The sequence below is a fragment of the Lissotriton helveticus genome, chromosome 3_1 (assembly GCF_964261635.1).
Source record: "Lissotriton helveticus chromosome 3_1, aLisHel1.1, whole genome shotgun sequence".
Taxonomy (NCBI): Eukaryota; Metazoa; Chordata; class Amphibia; order Caudata; family Salamandridae; genus Lissotriton; species Lissotriton helveticus.
Window position 1 is genome coordinate 1,808,905,446 of NC_136061.1, and position 20,939 is coordinate 1,808,926,384.

Consider the following 20,939-nt stretch of genomic DNA (forward strand, 5'->3'; position numbering starts at 1 on the left):
GAGAGGGGAATGAGGCGCGCTCGGCTGGGCGCTATCGGGGAAACGGATCGGCGCTGAAATCGGGAATCGGACGGTGATTTCGCGGCCGGCGCTGAGGGCGGAACGACGAAGACAAGATGGCGGCTGTGCTCCGTTGCTAGCTGAAGGAGCGGATTCCCTCGATGATCGCAGCCAAACGAGGAAGGCGGCGAGAAGAACGGGACTGGCGCTCGGGACAACTGGGTGCCTTGCATGCTGCCGAGGGGGAGAGCAGTGAAGAGAGGATAGGATCCTGGCTGGCGCTGCGGCGGCCCTTTTGCTGACGGGGCTGCCGGGAGGCGGATGGTGCGGCGGTGCCAGGGCCACTCCGAGGCCCAGGTAATGGACTTGAGGGCATAGTGGAGCGGGGCGCGCCCGTCAACGACCAAGTGGAGAGTGAAGTAGCGGGTACTGCGGGGACCCCCAGCGGCCTTACTGACGGCAAATGAACAACATGGAGCCGTTTCAAGATGGGCGATGGCAATGGAGCTGACGGCTGGAGAGGTGGAGATAGCCGATTGATTGAGCGGAGCGGCAGCAGAGACGAGATCGAGACTGGCGGCGGCTGGAGAGCTGGACTCTAGCAGGGAAATGGGCGCAGGGTGTTGATTGCCTTGGCCCAGTGCTGGTGTGACCCTCGTTGGAAGGAGGTATTGTGCAGAAGACTGCGTTGGGGGACCGGGACTGCTGCGGACCCCGAGCGGCGAGAGCCTGACAGTGCACTGGTGAGTGGGGTGTGGGGGACCTGGACCCGCAAGCTGCGTAGGTGGGCGCGGGGTCCCGGGGCAGCCGTGCTCTGCGAGCCGGGGCGCGGGAGGGCGGAGACGCCTGCGGGGGGCAGGAGAGACCACTGCCTGAGAACGCAGCCGTGATGGAGGCCAAGAGGCTGACGCCTGCAGGGCGGTGAACCGCAGTGACCAGCGGTCAGCACACGAGAGCAGGGGACCGCTGGCAAACCTGGGTGGGGCCGCAACTGTCTGTGGAGTTATCCAGGAGGAGAGCTGCTTGGCGCTGGGGATTTGAACACTTGGCAGCGCCCGCCCACGATTGAGAACCATACTAGTTGGCGCCTTAAAGCTGAAGGGAGTAGGTGCAGGACTGAGTGGACGGTGCCACGAGGCACACCCACGAATAACTGTCCCCAATGCAGGGTGGCGGCAACGCGCTGTTTCCAATTTAGCTGGTAGGGCTATTGTTGGACCGTACAGAGTTGGGCAGATAGTCACCAACGACCGCTTCCATGGGGAAGCTGAAGAGGAGGAAGAAGGGAGCTCCGCAGCAATCGGATAGTGAGGCCACTAATCAGGTGGAGCAGACCACGCCCAAAATGACTCAGGAACTTACCTTGCAGCAGCAGTTTGTTCAAATTTTGACAGCGATTGTGGACTCTCGCATTGCTCTCCAGCAAGACATAGCGCAGGTGGCCACGGGACTGGGGCTCCTGTGGGCAGATCACTCTAAACTAGTGGACAGGGTAAAGTCTGTAGAGGGAACGCTCCAAGTGGTGGAACCGGCACAGGTCGCAATGAAGGCCACAATGGCAGACGCCTTGGATCGCATTACGGCACTAGAAAAGCGGGCGGAGGATGCTGAAAGCAGAAATAGGTGGAATAACATACGAATAGTCGGTCTGCCAGAAAAAGCGAAAGGGGCAGACATGGTGCAGTACCTTGAGAACTGGTTGAGAGCTGAAGTGGCCCCGGAGGGACTGTCTTCCTTCTATACCCTCGAGCAGGCCCACCGAGTGCCTGCCAGACCCCCACAACCGGGGAGACCCCCAAGACCGGTGGTGGACCGCCTGCTGCATTTCCAAGATAGGGATCTGCTGCTTCAGAGAGCGCGTGCTGATGGCCCCTATCGTGTTGGGAACAGTAGGGTCAACCTGTTCCCGGACTATACTTTCGAAATTCAGTGGCGACGAGCATCATTCCTTGCCATAAAAAGAGAGCTGAGGGACGAGGGGCTTCAGTATTCCTTGTTATTTCCGGCCACACTAAGAATAATTGTCGATGGCAAGACGTCTTTTCATGAAACCCCAGATGAAGCTAGCGCATGGCTGGAATCCTACAGAGCTGGCAAAGATGGACACGGCCCGGGAACTTGAAGCACCTCTGAAGCTTTGGCTTGAGGAGGCCATCGGTATCGCAGACTGAGGTGGAGCGACAAGGAGCGTTGGAGGCGGCAACTGCACTATCGGGGGCGGAAGTTGCAGTCTCCGGTGGGCACAGACTCTGACAAAGATAAGGAGCGCTCGGATACAGAGGTCTAGGAAGTGGACAGTGTACGGGTGCCGAAGATTACCCCAGCGACGGCAGATGGGATGTTTGAGGAGTGAGCAGAAGCAGTGAAGACGGAGCACGAACTGTTGCAGGAGCCGTTGAGAGTTTTTGATCATATGGAGAATGAGGGGTGGAGCGGCTTTCGCTAATGCCCATTGAGTTTCCAAGTGGTGAATGGGGGTGGGGGGGGAAGCATGAGGCGTCCAACTGATTAGGGTTTTCAGGGCGCGATGTGAGCAGAGTACGAGCGGCAGACCGCGGGCACTGAGCTCCCCTCGTTGCCCATAAGGCATGCCCTCAGAGATCGCTGGTGGGCTTAGTTGGGTGGTGTTTGTTGCAATGGTTTGGACGGGGACTAGCTGTTCAGAATAGGTCCTGTTCTTGGAGCGCGGGGGGATGTTTAGGAAGGGAGTTGGGTTCAGGGGTGCACCAGTGTGATGTCTGAGACAGATGCGGAGAAAATGGCAGTATGCACTAACGATGGGGGCTGTAGCTGACCTGCGCTGTATAACCTGGAATGTACGGGGGCTCCACACCATGACACGTCGCCATAAGGTCTATGCATACTTAGTTAGAAGAGGGATCCACATTGCGCTGCTGCAGGAGACTCACCTCACTAAGGCGGAAGGTGTAGCTTTACAGAGGAGGTGGAGAGGCCAGGTATTCAACACTACATATTCAGCGTTTGCACGGGGAGCATTAATATGGATTAGGGCCGGAGTTCCGTTCCAGGTGACGAGGCAGACAATAGACCCGAAAGGTAGATTTGTAGCGATAGAGGGTAGACTCTGGGGCAGGGATATAGCTCTGTGTAGCATTTATGCACCAAACATTGACCAGCCAAGCTTTTTGGAGCGCTTGTCCAGCAAGTTAGCACATTATTTCACAGGCTCGATGATGCTAGGGGGGGATTTAAACACTATAGCGGATGTGGACTTGGATAGATTGCAACCCCCCCCTGACGGACTCCCCGGTACATAGGGTAACAAAAAGTAGGCGGGACTGGCAGGACAGATGGGGGCTAATTGATGTATGGCGTACGCACCACCCTCTTGACCGGGACTACTCATACTTCTCGGCGGTGCATGATCTGCACGTTCGACTAGACACGTTGTTGTGCTCACCATCGGTAAGGGCAAAAAATAGGGACCCCCTGTAAGGTTTGTATAGCTCCTAGGACAGGCTAATAATACAATGCAGAGAAATTTCCTAGGCAGTATTTAGGATTCAATTAACATGCTGACTGATGAAACAGCATGCACAATACATTACTAACACACTTTTCACAGTTATACGATACACCATTTAAACAAAACAACTAATGTAGTGTGTCTGGAAGCTGCAAGTTCTCTCAACGCGCGTTTCGGCACAGCAGTGCCTTCATCAGGAGTGCCACAAGAGAAGAGGGAGTTTCGGAAAAATAAATAAATGAGGGGAGACGTTGGTATTTACGGAGATATGACTTCAGCAAGCGGATCCCTTATCTTGTGATGGATACTTTTTGGTTATCCGTAATTACACTTGCAGAAGCTTGCTGTGGGTTTTGACAATAGGGTCCGGCAACTAGAGATATGTTGAGAGAACTTGCAGCTTCCAGCCACACTACATTAGTTGTTTGTTTAAATGGTGTATCGTATAAGTGTTAAAAGTGTGTTAGTAATGTATTGGTTTGCTTTGTGAAATAGCACTCACCCATCGTGACTCAGGGTGAATACATTGTATCAAATGTATTATGCATACTTTTTTATACTCAGATATATGCGTTATGTATGTACTGTGTTCAATTCTTTTTTTAAATACAAACAGAAAAGAAATATGTTTTAACTTTTTGTCGTGGGTTGCACTGAGCCAGGGTTATCCACCATCATTTGATGTTTGATCAGTCAGCATGTTAATTGAATCCTAAATACTGCCTAGGAAATTTCCCTGCATTGTGCTCACCATCGGTGGCATCTTCGGTGGTGCATACAGAATACCTTGCCAGGACACTGTCAGATCATAATCCATTGCTCCTTGCCATGCATTGGATGCCGGAGGTGACGGCTATTCCCACCTGGCGGTTACGCCTGAAGACACTGGAAGACCAGGTTTTCCAGAAAGAGGTGGGAGAAGGGATAATGATCGTAATAGGAGACCTCTATGAGAACGGGGAAATGCTGTCCTATCAGGCGTTACAGGAGAGATATGACCTGCCTAGAGGAGGATTACTACTACATGTGGCATTGACGGGGGCGCTGCAAGCGTACTGGAGAGAAGGGCTTACTGAATCTAAAACAACAATGGCGTGTCAGTATACAATGATGGCAGCTGGGACCTTTAAGGCGGTCGCTTGTCTGCACGCTAGGATGTTAAATGAAGGACTGGCACCCTTGGACAGCCTAAAAGCAAAGTGGGAAGCGGGCATAGAAAAACCCATTGTTGACTTTTGATATTGCAACTAGCGTATTGCACTGGTTTCCACACACTTCTAAAACAAAAATAACCAGCAAATTTGTGGACATGGAGCTAATCCTAGCAAAAAGGGAAATAACGAGGCGTTGGAAGGCAAGAGAGGGTCCTAAGGGGGGGAAATGGAGAACCGAGTTCTTAAAGTGGGCAAGTAGCGAGAGTGAGATCAGGCTTCGGCAGGCAAGACGACTGAACAATGAAAAGGCGCTCGATTCAACGAAAGCATGGGAGGCGTTGGTACAGACACTGTCGGAGATGGATGGGGTCCCCCAGGTAGAATAGATACACTGAGGAATGTCACAGAATATGGCCGTAAAGCAATGTAAGATAGAAGCCGCAGGGAGCAGTTACACACACCGGTGCAGAGGGAGGGGGGAGTTGGATAGGGGGGTGGGCGAAATAGGGGTTGGAATTAGCATATTGGCGCATCAGCAAGGCTGGGCACTTTCTTTCTTCACCATATGGAACAGCATTAATAATAAAGAGAGTGTGGGATGAAACGGGAGCAGAGATAATGCGAAGAAGGGCCGTAAGGTAAATGTGAAACGATTATATATGATTGCTGTATGTCTAAAACCAATAAAATACGTTTAAAAAAAAAAATGAGGTCGAACACAGGCCCCCACAGTGGACGCATTAGTCCACTGCGCCACCAGACCCGGCTATTAGAGTCAATTAGTACAGCTTGAGATTCTAGGAGCATAAGCCTGGAGTCCTGTGCCGTTCGTTTGAGTTGGTCCTTGGCGAATCCACAAATTGTGGCCTTACCAGCCTCCCAGAGGGTGCCAGGGGAGGGGACAGAGCCCTGGTTAGTGAGAAAGTAGTGGAGGAGCTCATCGCCCACTGAGTCCCTAAATTCTTTATCCTGGAGAAACCAGGCGTTTAACCGCCAGATCTGTCGCAAAGATTTGGGGAGGTCACCCATCCGCATCGCCACTGGGGAGTGGTTAGATATACCTCTGGGGAGGATTGGGATATCCTGAATTATTAGACAATCCAGAGGCGGCATGAAAACGTAATCAAGTCGTGCATCTGAGTGATGGGATGCCGATGTGTGGGTATAATGTCGAGCCGTCTGGTGCCAGAGTCTCAAAGCCTCCCCTATCCCCAGGGCGGCAGCCCAATTCGATAAGAGATTAGAGTGGGTGATCCTAGAGGCCGAGGCGGTGTCAAGGTCGGGGTTCATAACTGCGTTGAAATCTCCTCAATGATGGTCATCCCAGAGGGCAGGGCGGCAACAAGTGTAGCAACTCGTCCAAGTGTGGGGGTCACCAGGGAAGGTGGGGAGTATATGGATAACAGGCTCAGGGTCCGGTCTCCTATGTTCCCTTCCAAGTCAACAAAGAAACCCTAAGGGTCATGAGTAACCTTTAGCAAAACGAATGGGAGGGTGCGGTGTACCAGGACAGCCACTCCTCTCAATACCCGATTAAAACCAGAAAACTAAAAGAGAACCAAACTAAAGTGCTTGAGACTGGGGAATCGTGGAGGAACCCTCCTCACAGTAGGATGTTCTGTGGTAAAGTACATTGAGAGAAGAAATTAATGGCAAAGTTAATGACAGTATCATAAGCCTTGGGCGTAGTGCAGTCGATATGCTAATGTGGGCTCAAGGTGGACCCGTGAGAAGGGTCGGGCCCCGGTATAGGTCTGTGTCTGCCAAGTCCGGCAGAGATGGTTGTGGTGAAATACCTCCCGGGTCTGAGTGGCCAGAGGAGCCAGAACGGCGCACAGCGGGGAGGTTCCTCAGGGGTGTTCTGGACGTAGGAAGTCTGGAGGGACCCAACGGTGAGTCCGATCTGGCCTGTCTCGGGCCTCCGGCCTCGTCTCCTACGTGAGCGGTTGCGCTTTTCTAGCGGTCTAGGCGAGTCTCGGTGGGCACCCATGGTGCGGTCCTTGTGGGAGGGGCCCCGGGCGCTGAGCCCCAGAGAGCGCTCCTCTGTTAGCCATGTCCAGGCCTCCTCAGGGGACTCGAAGAAAAGGGAGTTGTTTTGAAACACCACCCGGAGGCTGGCCGGCAAAAGAAGCCTGCATTGGATGTTGAGGGCATGCAGCTTTTGATGAACTTATCCAAAAGAGCGTCGCTGGCCTTGAACTTTCGGGGTATAGTCAGGAAAAATCACAATTGTCTGGCTTTGATACTTGAGGTGCTGCTTCTTGCGTGCTTCAGCCAGAATGGAGTCCCGGTCCCTGAAGTTGAGGATCCCCACTATTCTAGGTCGGTGGGGTGCACCTGGCGGCGGCCTAGGGGCGAGAGAGCGGTGGGCCCGCTCGATGACAAATTATGAGGAGAGGAAGTCTTCAGGCATCCATGAGCGCAGCCAGCTTTCAATAAAGTCAGCTGTTCGGCCCTGCTCTGAGCCCTCAGGAAACCCCACCAGGCGGAGGTTGTTCTGCTGTGACCTGTTCTTGGCATCTTCGGCCCGTCTATGTAGCTCCTGGGAATGGGTCTGAAGGTGTGCGACCTGGGTTTTGAGTTGTTGGACATCGTCCTCCACCGTGGAGATACAGGATTCGGTTTCCTTGATCCGGGCCGTAGCAGTGCGGAGGTTTTGACGGATAAGCTTCATGTCGACCTGGACTTCTTCAATCTCGCCCTCTACCGAGGATTGGGAGGTGTGGTTGGCTGGAAGGATAGTGGCTAGGTCTGTAGTGGTAGGAGATTCGCTCCCCGCGGTTCCTCCAGTCGCTCCGGGCTCCATGGTCGTATATTGGTCCATTCTAGTTTGTGTGGCGGGGTTTTCGATGCCCGGTCTCTCCCCATGATCACCGCTCAGCAGGTGAAACCGTGGATGTCGGATAAGTCCAGTTCGAATGAGTAAGTAGCAGAGGCCGTGCGGCCAGCAGCCACGGCTCACGCCAAGACAGGGGGGGGAAGAGATGGTGAGGTCGGTGGGGTGCACCTGGCGGCGGCCTAGGGGCGAGAGAGCGGTGGGCCCGCTCGATGACAAACCATGAGGCGAGGAAGTCTTCAGGCATCCATGAGTCAGCCAGCTTTCAATAAAGTCAGCTGTTCGGCCCTGCTCTGAGCCCTTAGGAAACCCCACCAGCCCAGGTTGTTCTGCTGTGACCGGTTCTTGGCATCTTTGGCCCGTCTATGTAGCTCCTGGGAATGGGTCTGAAGGTGTGCGACCTGGGTTTTAAGTTGTTGGACATCGTCCTCCACCGTGGAGATACAGGATTCGTTTTCTTGATCCGTGCCGTAGCATTGCGGAGGTCTTGACGGATAAGCGTCATGTCGACCCGGACTTCTTCAATCTCGCCCTCTACCGAGGATTGGGAGGTGTGGTTGGCTGGAAGGATAGTGGCTAGGTCTGTAGTGGTAGGAGATTCGCTCCCCGCGGTTCCTCCAGTCGCTCCGGGCTCCATGGTCGTATATTGGTCCATTCTAGTTTGTGTGGCGGGGTTTTCGATGCCCGGTCTCTCCCCATGGTCACCGCTCACCAGGTGTAGCCATGGACGTCGGATAAGTCCAGTTCGGATGAGTAAGAAGCAGAGGGCGTGCGGCCAGCAGCCACGGCTCACGCCAAGACGGGGGGGGGAAGAGATGGTGGGGTCAGGGGTCGCAGGGCTTCCACCCCACCGCCCAGATGGACAGAGGAGGTTTAGTGTCGCAGGATCACCCATATTGCCGACGGTCTAGGGCTCTCAGCAGCCCGAGCCACAATGCAACTCTGTCACTGGCGCACCCCATCTCCACAGCAAAGTGCAGGGGGGGCAAGCAGTCGTCTAACAGACCGGGCAGAGCCGCTGTGGTGTAAATCGGTCTCAGGTCCCACAGTATTCAGGGCCCCAATGGAGTTCAGAGCAGCCATGTGGGACAAGGCGGCGAGTCTACCATGGAGGGACCCTCCCTCTCCCCGGAGGCACCCCCTGACGGTCCACTGGAGGGCAGGGGACAAAGCAGAAAGAGGGGGGGAAGGGCAGTCCACCCAGTCCCTGCCACTGAATCCGATGGCCGACACTCCCTCTCGGTGAGTTACTTGCGCACCTTCAGGCCAGGATCAGTGATGCACAGGTCGTGGCCGGGGCGGTGGCAGCATCAGGCCCAGGGTGCCGAATCCAGGCCATCTTGGATCAGAGGGATGCTGCCCAGAGGAGAGGCAGGCCACAGGCCATCAGAAAGGGGGAAGGAGGAAGGCCCCAATCACTCCGCAGAAGGCCCGGCAATGATGTCGCCGGCGAAAAGGGGAGAGGGAAAGTGCTATCCTGCTCCTCCGCCACTGTTCGAAATAGCAGCAGAAGCGTCCTCAGCATTCGCATTCCACCACCGCACCCGGGGAAGGAGCGTGCAGGCCAAGGAGCGCGATCCGCACCAGCAGCAGGCCCAGGGACCGCCAGCAGTCAGGACCCAGGCCAGTCACGGCGTCAGGAGGTCTGCAGTCACCGAAGGCCGCCCAAAGAGACGGCCGAATACCCCCTCCGGCTCTCCGCCCCCCAGGGGATCAACGGCCAAGCTGGGCGGGCAGGGGAGGATCCTGCAGGATATTCGGTTGACGAAAACAAGACTAGGTAAGCCATTTCTCCGCTATCTAGAGCAGCACGGCTCCTCCGCTACCCCCTCCACCCCACAGCTGCAGGGCTCCAGCCAAGGCGGGCAACAGTCAGGCAGAGGAATGAGACGGAGGCGGGTACTTTAAAAAGAGACAAATGCGGTCAGTTTTGCTGATATGCAGATATTGCAGCATGATGTAAGCGTATGGATGTGTACGCTAAACTGGAATGCTGTAGATATAATAGATAACATGATGTTTTGGATTGAAGCATTGAGCGGATTGATTTGATTGTCGTTGCAATAGACTACAATATGGAGTTGTTTATGTTGCAGAGTCCACGTGCCCTGAATGGTATGTTTTAGAAGATGAGCTCCCCAACCAGTGAGCAATGCGTCTGCTGTTAGCACTATCTGTGGAACCGGGTCGAGGAATGGCCGCCCCTTGGAAAGGTTTTGTATGTTCCACCACTGCAAAGAGCGATGGGTGCGGCCATCCACCAACACTAGATCTGATAACTGACCTTGAGCCTGGTTCCACTGACGTGCTAAGCATTCCTGTAGGGGACGCATTTTGAGTCTTGCGTGAGGAACGTTCATAATGTAATTCGTTATCATTCCTAGCAATTGCATGAACACTCGATCTAGTAACGAGTGCTGAGGCTGAAAAGGAGATATTAGAATCTGCATGTTGTGGATTCTGACTGGGTTGGGACACGCTAGAGCTTTTTTTGAGTGTCTATTGTGGCTCTTAGATAAACTTGTGTGTGGGACGGTTGGAGATGAGATTTGGTGAGGTTTACAGTGAACCCAAGGTGGTGAAAGCAGTTGGACTGTTTTTTCAAGATTGGTGTAGGCACCATTGCTGTGAGTTGGCTTTTATTTGCCAATCGTCTAGGTAAGGGAAGACGTAAATGTGCTGTCTTCTTAGATGAGCTGAGACTACTGCCAGGCATTCGGTGAAGACCCTGGGTGCTGTAGTTACTCTGAATGAGAGATCTTTGAATTGATAATGTTGGCCGTCCACCACAAATCTGAGATATTTTCGGTGAGCAGGGTGAATGGGAATATGGAAGTAGGTATTTTTTAGGTCCAGAGTGGACAGGAAGTCGCCTTGCTGAAGGAGTGGGAGCACCTGTTGGAGTGTGACCAGGTGAAAGTGGTCTCACTGAATGTACAGATTTAGTTCTCCAAGGTCTAGTAAAGGTCTGAGAGAGCAGTCCTTTTTGGCAATTAAAAAGTACAGGGAGTATACCCAGGTCCCCTGGTATTGTAATGGGACTGGTTCTATAGCGTGTTTTTCCAAGCGAGAGAGAACCTCTTGCGTAAGAAGTATAAGATGCTCTGGTGACATTGCATGTGATCTTGGAAGAATATTTGGGGGAGTGCGTGTAACCTCCAGGCAGTAACCGTATTGGATAATTTGTAGTACCCACTTGTCTAAGGTGACTGAATTCCAGACAGATAGGAATTGAGAGAGTCGTCCCCCAACAGGGGTGGAATGATCGTGGGATAGCGGAAGGAAGTCACTGTTTGTTAGCGGGGGAAGTGTGTGTGGAGTTACCTCTGCTTCTTCCCTTACCATTATTTCCTCTAAAACCTCCTCTGAAATTCTTGAAGAGGGAGATTGTTTTTTGCCCTTGTAAGAGGAGTAGGGATTTTCGGAGGATATGGTTTTGGAACCACCTCTGTAAAAGGAGCGGCGAAAGGAACTCCTAGCTGCCGGTAATTGTAGAGCCCCCATGGACTTTGCGACCTCAGTATCCTTTTTCATCTTTTTGAGCGAGGTTTCAACCGCTGGGTCAAAGAGATGCTCATTGTCGAATGGTTGGTTGAGGATGGAGGTTTGCACCTCCGGCTTGAAGCCTGATATTCTCAACCAAGCCTGCCTGCGCTGGAGTACACTGGTGCGTACTGCACGAGCTGCTGTGTCTGGGCACACCTGATGGATGTATTGGTGATAACTTTACCATCTTGGATAAGGTCATTAGCCTTAGATTTGTGTTTATCAGGTAAATATTGTATGAGTTTTTCTAACTCCTCGTAATGAGCCCTTTCATAACGAGCCAACAGAGCTTAAGCATTGGCAATGCACCAGTGGTTTGCTGCCTGTGAAGCCCCTCTTTTGCCGGAGGCATCAAAAAGCTTAGACTTATCAGGAGGAGGAGCTTCACTTGTGGTTTGTGAGTTGGCTCTCTTGCGAGCGTTGGAGACTACAAGAGAGTCTTAAGGGCAGATGACCTCTAATGTAAAAAGGGTTGGTGGGTGCGGGTTTATTTTTTTGTCCACTTCAAGTGTCATTATTGTGGCCCTTACAGGGTCTTTAAATACTTCATCCATGTGGTTTAGTAGGCCTTTGAGCATTGGTAAGGTATGAGTAACTCTTAGGGAAGAAGTATGCACTTCAAAGAGGAAACCTCTTCTAAAGGCTCTTTATGGAGCTCCACTCCATGATATTGAGCAGCCCTGTTCAGGAGCTCAATGTACCCAATGTTGTCGTCAGGTAGGGAGGGTCTGGAGGGATACAAATTAGGGTCACTGTCTATGTTTGGGTCAGTATGATAATCATCCCGTGGGTCAGTGTCCTGTGGCCTATCCTGATCTTCAACCCCATCCCCTTCATCCTGTGGGTCAGGTGTAAGTGGTGGTGAATATGATGGTGTAATAAGCAAATTGAGATCAGTGGGAGAAAGAGGTGGAATGTAAGGGGGGGAAGGGTTAGTACCCCCACACTTCCTCTTTAGAGGAATGTGGTAGGCCACAGGCAAGTTTATCTTCCGTTTTTTTGAAAGAGTAGCATGAATCTACCCTGTTTCAGGATTGATCACTAGTTTTTTCTGCTTGGGATCCAAAGGTGGGGCATTGGGCCGAGATTCTTTAGATAGAGTATCTTTCTCCTTAGTTGCCGGTTTTGGCGTCAAAGGCTTCGGTTCCGAGCCTTTCGGCGTCGAAGGTGGAATTGGCAACTGTGCTATTGTGACCAACACATACTGGGGTTTCGGCACCTAAGGTGGGGTTTCGACGCAGGAGTGGGGTCGGCTCTAGCCCGAGCCGAAAAGCTTCTCTTTTTGTTTCGGGCGGGGCGTCCGAAATTTTTTGTCGGTGTCGACCTTGTCCTTCGGGACAAGGTCAAAGACAAAGGCTCCAAAGACAAAGGCTCCGGAGCCTTTGTCTTTGCTTTTTGAGGGGGCAAAGGGATATCTTTACTCAGGGTACGCTGACCGGAGTAACCTGCTCCTCTTCTTCCATGTCGGAGTCGGATTCGGACATGGAGATATGTTGTTTTTCTTCCTCAGCTCCTTGGGCTTGATGTTCTGTGTCGGAATCTTCGCCGAAGATGTCAGTTACGGCGCCGCACTGGTGTGGCATTTTGTGTCGTCGAGCCCGACGGACACAAAGTGTCTTTTTCGATCAGAACGATCGACAGCATCACAGTCTTTCTCGTTGTATTCTGGGGACAAGCAGAGGTTGCCACTTCGTGCAAGTCGGTGCCTGAAAATTTAGCACGACACCCAGGACAGAACTTGAAGGGAGTCCGTTCCATCGACTGCTGGTAGGCCCGATAGCCCACCACGAGTTTCTAGATCAAAGGTTTTCTGAGGTGAGACGATACGTGTCGAATGGGGAACCGAGATCGATAATACGTTGGAGGGTAGTTGATTGCACATGGAATGTGTCCAAAAACGGTGCCGAATCGGAGCGCTGCAATACACATTCGAACCCGATGGCGGATAAAAACAATCTAAGGATGGAGTCAATGCCCATGCGCACGATGACCGAAAAGAGGAGTCACCTACCTCGTGACTGGAAAAACTTGTTCGAACAAAAACAAAGTGCAAACATCTAGACCCAACACTAGATGGAGATCTATGCATAGCTTGTGATCTACAGCTCACATGTCTCGAACATACATTTTCTTCCCCAAAGAGTACAGCCTTTTGGATTCCCTTTCTGGCAGAGCTGTAGGGAATGCACACTGAGAAGTTGAGGCTTTTCAAAGGATCCCCGGGGTTGAGTTTGGACCAGGTCCCCACCAGGAGGTCAGTGAGGGCATCACTGAATGGGAGTAGGGGTTCAGATGAGGAGACTCCTAGTCTGTCCAGAGGTTGGTTTTGACTGCCACTAAGGGCAACTAAAGGTCAAGGACCTCAGAAGCCCTCCGCACCTCCACTGCGTAGGAAGCTCCTTCCTTCGTAGCCACAATTGAAGGATAAAGCATACCAGTATCCGGAGAAATATCCAGTCCACTGGCTTCAACCAGTTCCTCTCAACAGGCTGGTAGATTTCAGAATCCAGTGACCCCTCCCATCCCTCCTTGAGTTCTAACCCAAGGGAATAGGACTCTGATTTAGGAAGTGTGGTTCCTACCGGGCGACTCCACTTTGGGTCCATGTCAGTCGTGGATCAGAATGAGGATGGTGATGCCGGTGGTGTAGAGGGCATTGGAACTGCCAGCTGGAAAGGTTGAGATGGTGCGACTGGTGCCCGTCCGGAACCAGCAATGGATCCAAGAGGGCCTACTGGAGCTGTGGGCACAGAACTGGATTGGGCCTCCTCTGACACCGCGAGTCTGAAGGCGCGCCAGAGGGGTCGGGCCACAGAAATATGAGGCACATGACCTCATAAAACTAAGATGGGAGGAGGTTGCTCTGGCTCCTGGAAAGAATGGGAGGCACAGAGTCAGCCCAGGCGTAGGCTCTACTGCAGAGCCTGGCCTTGAATGCTGATGCTCCCTCGTCTTGTCGGTCGACAGATAGAGAGAAGTCGAAGATCTCTTTGACTTCTTACTCTTCTGCTTGCACCTCTTACCTGAATGTTAAGAAGACTTGGAGTGGGACAAAGAGGACTTTGGGCTCTGTGAACGCTCCTGGGACCATCCACGTGACCTCCCATGCGATCGGGACCTCGATTTTTGCAGAGTCGCATGCAGGGTCACCATGAGCTTCAGGGGCTGCTCTCTCAAAGCCTTCGGATTTATGGCGTGGCAATCGGAATGCAACTATGTGTCGTGGTCGTGCTCCAAACACCAAAGTCAGGTAATGTGCAAATCAGTCACTGACATCAGTTGGTAACAGGTGGCACAGGACTTGAATCTTGACTTCCTAGATGACATCACTAACACACCAGGAGGAAAACACTTCAAAAGAAGTTGACAAAACTTCAAAAATAATCCAGTCAAATAGTGACTAAGGGGAAGCTCTTTCTCGGATCAGCATTGGCTGTCGTGGAAAGAAATGAACGGACTTCAGCGCACTTGGTGGCGCCTCTAAAGGTGCTGCAGACGTAACTTCCGGCACGGATAACACGCACAGATCCGATCTGAGTACTGCTCACAAAAAAACTTCCGGATCTAGAATGACGCCTGGGAAAATTCAAAGGTAAGGAATCTGCGGCTAGACGTCTCTATTAGATACTGATTTGTTAACAGAAGCTGTTGCCCTGTCAAAATGTAGTAAACATCTAAAAGGCACAACACTTAACCTAACTATAATGAAATACCTGCAACTGGTATCCATACTGTAAATCACTCTGGAGTTACACAGTCATTATTCAAATGTTACTCCAAGGAGATAAATAGTCGAACCGTTTCCATTTCAAGTCTGGAAAGGTTCCATAAAATAGCATTTTCGTCAAATACCTATCACGACTATTGATATGATTATTTGCTCTAGGCAACCATACCTGATGTAAACTTTGTAATATAGATGAAGTATATCACATTTTATTTAATTACCCCTGTACTCTTAGCTTTAAAGTTACCCTCCTTCATCAGTTTCTGGGACAGAATATACCATGGGAATGTGCAATGGTAATTTCTCGCACTATGAGAGTTAGTTTATTTGGCTATCATATGTGCTATGGAGCATGAATCCACTGCACATTGGGGAGCCAATTATTTCTAGGGGGTAAGATCTTCAGGATAGTCAGTAGGATTGCTACAATTGTATCTTAACAAATATGGGCTTCTGATCTTTTATCAACTTTAAATGCAATCAAAATCCTTGTTCTAAAATAAAGGTGGATCACACAACAATTGAATCACATGAGAAGTCTAATGCCATGACCAGGGTGGATTTGGCAAGTATGCCACATAGCTTACAGTCTTTGGGAATATCAGGCCCTGGATCAAGTGAGAAAATACCATATTAAAAACAGCTTTGAGATAGTAGCGTGGAAGAGGGGACTAGATTTTTGCATGGGGCTGGAGAAGCCCATATTTCTGGCCCGGGGATGCCCTCGTAAACACTATAAAATCTGGCAGCGGTGGGCCAACATCAGGGGTATATGGCTCGAACCTCCGCCAGAACAAGACCCAATACTGGATCTATGAGAGTGCTGTGTTGCTGGATGTGTATATATTGATTGCCAAGAAGTTAATAACCGTGCGTGGGGTGGGGGGGGATACGGGAGGGGCGGGGAGGGATAGTTGGGGGGGGGCTGTTCATGATATTGATTATGTTCGTCTGTTACATATGCAAAAAACCCTGATGGATTACGTTGTCACATATGTGTATCTTTGCCTGGCAGATATCTCTGGGATACAGAGCTCTGCGATTTTTATGTGATCTGTCAATAAAAATGGTTTAAAAAAACCCCCCAGCTTTGAGAAAGTAACTAGCAAAAGTATCCAACCCAACCATCAACTATAGGCTCAAAACCTAAACTTACCCAACATCTCACCTCTGACTGAGGCTGCAAATCAAAGAAAAGCACCAAGCAAGACTAGAATAGGTCTAGAAATTATCAGCACTGTAGCATACCCAATAAAAAAAATGTATGCAAATAAATGACAGCATAAAAACTAATAATGATGCAGCTCATTGGTATTACTGAACAAGTCTGAGGGCAGCTGCTTTGCTTTTGCTACTTTGCGGATTATACAGTTCTAACAGAAAAATAAAGCCCTGGTATTAATGTTGTAATCTGCAAAAAACATATGGAAGAAAGAAACAAGTTACTTACCTTCGGTATCGCTTTTTCTGGTAGATACAGTATCTGCCTGTGGATTCCTCACCTTGTGATTCCTCACCTTGTGAATATCCCCTTGCGTCAGCAACATTCGGAAATTCTTTTTGTAGCTTCGCGCCGACGTGGACGACGTCACAGAGGCACGGCATCACACGCGACTCCGATGACGTCACCGACACCATAATAGGCCCACGCCTTCGTGATGACGTCAGTTCCGCCCTTTTTTCCGTGCCTTCGAGGGACACGGATGGACCGGCAACAGTAGATATATACACAGTATACAATAGTCAAGATAACACACACAGTGTAAAGACAATGTAGTAATTCAAGTAGAATGAAACACTACTTTTGAGAATAACATATATACACATTAAAACATTGCCATTATCTAAGGTATAGAAGAGTGGACAATGGGGAGGCGGGTGGGCATGTGAGGAATCCACAGGCAGATACTGTATCTACCAGAAAAAGCGATATCGAAGGTAAGTAACTTGTTCTTCTGATAGATACATCTGCCAGTGGATTCCTCACCTTGTGAATAGAGTCCCACAGCAGTCCCCACTCCCGGAGGAGGGTGTCCACTCTCCTATACCAGAAAATCCTGGAGGACAGAACGCGCAAAGTGGCAGTCCCTCCTCACCTCGGTATCCAAGCAGTAATCCTTCGCAAAAGTGTGGAGGGAGGCCCAAGTTGCCGCTCTACAAATGTCCTCAACAGGCACACCCATAGACAAAGCAGATGTTGAAGACTTAGCTCTAGTAGAATGAGCCCTAATACCCTCTGGAGGTTCCTTACCCACTAGGGAGTAGCAGATCTTGATGCATAGTATGATCCATCTTGAAAGTGTGCGCTTGTGCACGGCTTTTCCTTTCTTGCAACCAGCAAATCCAACAAACAGCTGGTCATCCAGCCTGAACTCTCTTGTCCTGTCCAGGTAGAAGCTCACCGCCCTCTTCGGTTCCAAGCGGTGAAGTCTCTCCTCCTCCTTGGAAGGGTGAGGGGGAGGATAGAAGGTAGGAAGGGTAATAGACTGTCCTAGATGGAAGGGAGTTACCACCTTAGGCAGAAAAGCAGCCCTGGTCCTAAGTACCATTCGTTCAGCATGAATGGTTAAGAATGGGGGCTTGAAGCTCACTTACCCTCCTTGCCGAGGTAATTGCAACAAGGAAGACCGTCCTAAAAGACAAAAGTCTCATGGGACTCTTGTGCAAAGGTTCGAAAGGAGAACCCATCAGGAAAGTAAGCACCAGATTTAAGTCCCATTGAGGCACAATAAAGGGAGTAGGAGGAAATGTATTTGTAAGGCTCTTCAAAAATCTTAAAACCACAGGAGATTTGAACAATGACGGCTGATCCGGCAAACAGAGAAATGCCGACAAAGCCGAAAGATAACCCTTAACTGTGGCAACAGCAAACCCTTGCTGCGCCAAAGAAGGAGTAAACTGCAGAATATCAGACAAACGAGCCTTCAAACGTTCAACAGATTTCTCTCCACACCAAATTTAGACCATCTATATGAATAGATTGATTTGGTGGAGTCACGCCTGGCCGAAAGAATGACATCCACCACACATGTGAGAGAGAAAAGGAATTCAGGTTGCCCTGTTCAATCTCCAGGCATGAAGGTGTAAGGTCTGCAGGTGGGGGTGTAGAACCTGCCCCTCCATCTGAGAGAGGAGATCTGCCCTGAAAGGGAGACGGAGCGGCGGGCACAAGGAGAGGTGGAGAAGATCTGTGTACCACACCCTTCTTGGCCAATCCGGGGCGACCAATATAACTTGGGCCCGGTCGTGGCAAATCTTCCTCAGAACCCGAGGAATCAAGGGTATGGGAGGAAACGCGTAAAGGAGTTGCGAGTCCCAACTCAACCGAAACGTGTCTCCAAGGCTCCCTGCATCGAATACTGGAGGCTGCAGAATGACGGCCAGTGAGCATTCTCGCGAGTGGCGAACAGGTCCACCTGAGGAGTTCCCTATGTCCGAAGGACGTGACGAACTACCTCTGGATGAAGCCTCCACTCGTGGTCGGCTGAGAACTGCCGACTGAGACTGTCTGCACGCACGTTCAGAACTCCGGCCAGATGATTTGCCATCAGACAAATCTGATGATCCTGAACCCAGGACCAGAGACGCAGAGCCTCTCTGCAGAGACACTGCGACCCTACTCCTCCCTGCTTGTTGACATACCACATCGCGGTGGTGTTGTCCGTCAGGACCTGAACCGACCGACTGCGACAGGAAGGGAGGAAGGCCTTGAGCGCCAGATGTATAGCCCGCAATTCCAGAAGGTTGATGTGAAGCAACCTTTCCCCTGGAGACCAAAGACCCTTGACCTCCAGATCCCCCAGATGAGCACCCCACCCTAGAGTGGATGCATATGTTATCACTGTGGCCACAGTTGGAGGCAGTTGAAAAGGTTTCCCTTGAGACAGGTTGCCTTCCACTCCCCACCAAGAAAGATCCGCTGCAGTTTCTCTGGAGATCCTCACAGACTCCCTGAGATCTCCGTTGTGTTGATACCAGTGCCTGCGGAGGCACCACTGGAGTGCCCTCATGTGCCAGCGTGCATTGTTGACCAACCGAATGCAGGAAGCCATCAGACCGAGCAGGCGAAGAACCTTCAGGACTGCAACGACCGCTCCATTGTGAAATAAAGGAATCAACTCCTGTATGTCGCGAATCCTTTGTGGAGGAGGGAATGCATGACACACAGTTGTAAAATGCAAAAACGACAGTTGATGGACAGAATGCAGAACAATGTCATACATTCACCCCAGTACAGAGATCTGGGCCTAAATCCATCGTTTTTTTGCACTCCACACCACCCCAGTTCAGACATGGCCATATGCAAATCAGCCTTGACCGTGTGCCTCATGGGAACAGTCCAGCCCGAACTGCCAAGCCATGTCTTTCCTGGACCGGAATCAAGCATCCTAGGACCGGTTTCTGGCTATCAGCCGTCTTCAGCCAGGATAGCTTGACTCCAGTGGTGTGGAGAGCATGGGACTCACGTCTGAGCATACCCATCCCACTCGGGTGACAAATGCAAAAACAACAGTGAATGGACAGAATGCAGAACAATGTCATACATTCACCCCAGTACAGAGATCTGGGCCTAAATCCATCGTTTTTTGCACTCCACACCACGCCAGTTCAGACATGGCCATATGCAAATCAGCCTTGACCCTGTGCCTCATGGGAACAGTCCAGCCCGATTTAGGCCCAGATCTCTGTACTGGGGTGAATGTATGACATTGTTCTGCATTCTGTCCATTAACTGTTGTTTTTGCATTCGACACACAGTTGTATCCAGTACCCCACCTATGAAGAGGTTGCGCTGGGAGGGCACAAGGTGAGATTTGGGCACATTTATCGAAAAACCCAACCTGTACAACAACTGGAGATTCTGCTTTGATCAGCCAATCGTCCAGATATGGGAATACTGGTATCCCCGATCTTCTGAGATGTGCCGCCACCACAGCCATCACCTTGGTGAAGACTCGAGGCGCAGTAGTAAGACCAAATGGTAGAACCACAAACTGGTAATGTTGCGATCCCACAGTAAAACGGAGATACTTCCTGTGTGACTGCAGGATAGGGATGTAAAAATATGCATCCTGCTAGTCTATTGACACCATCCAGTCTTCTTCCATCAGCGCCTGAAGAACCTGTGCAAGGGTGAGCATCTTAACCTTCTCCTGTTTTAGGTAAAGGTTCAAGATCCTGAGATCCAGGATTGGACGAAGTCTGCCATCCTTCTTGGGTATCAGGAAATACTGGGAGTAGCATCCCTGAACCCTTTCCTGCTCTGGAACCATCTCTATCGCAAGCTTTCTTAACAATGTCTGGACTTCCTCCTGCAGGAGTAACAGGTGTTCCTCCGTGCAGAAACCTTGGCAAGGAGGGTAATTCGGAGGGAATTCCCGAAAGGGAAGAGCATACCCATTTTCTACGAGATTGAGAACCCAAAGATCTGATGTAACCGATTCCCAATCCCGTAGAAAATGGGTAAGCCGGCCCCCACTGGGCCCATATGATCCGGAATGGCGGATCTAGGGCTGCTTTTCTGTGGCTGAGGGGTTGGAAGAGGTGGAGGAGGAGGCGGCTTGATGTCCTCGTGGACGAGCTCTTTGCCTACCCGTGTATGATTTATACAGTCAATTCTGTTGTTGCTGCTGCTGCTGCTGTTGACCTTGACGGTAGGGACGAAATGAAGAACGTCCAAAACCCCTAAACCTTTTGGTAGATGAACCTCTAGTCTGCAGCCCCAAAAATTTGGCAGTAGCCCTACTGTCCTTAAATCTTTCCAAGGCTGCATCAGCTTTTTTACCAAAAAGACCAATACCGTCAAAAGGCAAACCCAATAACGCAGCCTGAACGTCCGCCGAAAAGTCTGATGACTTCAGCCAGGCAGCCCTTCTAGAGGCAACAGCAGTTCCCATGATGCGAGCAACAGAATCAGCGGTGTCTAGTCCACTCTGGATCACTTGACTTGCAGCCGCCTGCACATCAGCCAATACCTCATCAAAATCCTTCCTGTTGTCATCAGGAATTTTAGGAGCCAACAATCACAAAGAATCCATCAGGGCATGTATGCATCTACCCATAAGGCAAGTGGCATTAGTCGATTTTAAAGCCATACTTGCTGAAGAGAAAGACTTCTTCGCAGTCTGATCTTGTTTCTTGGATTCCTTATCCCCAGGCACTTGAGGGAAAGCACCCGCAGTCTTTTTT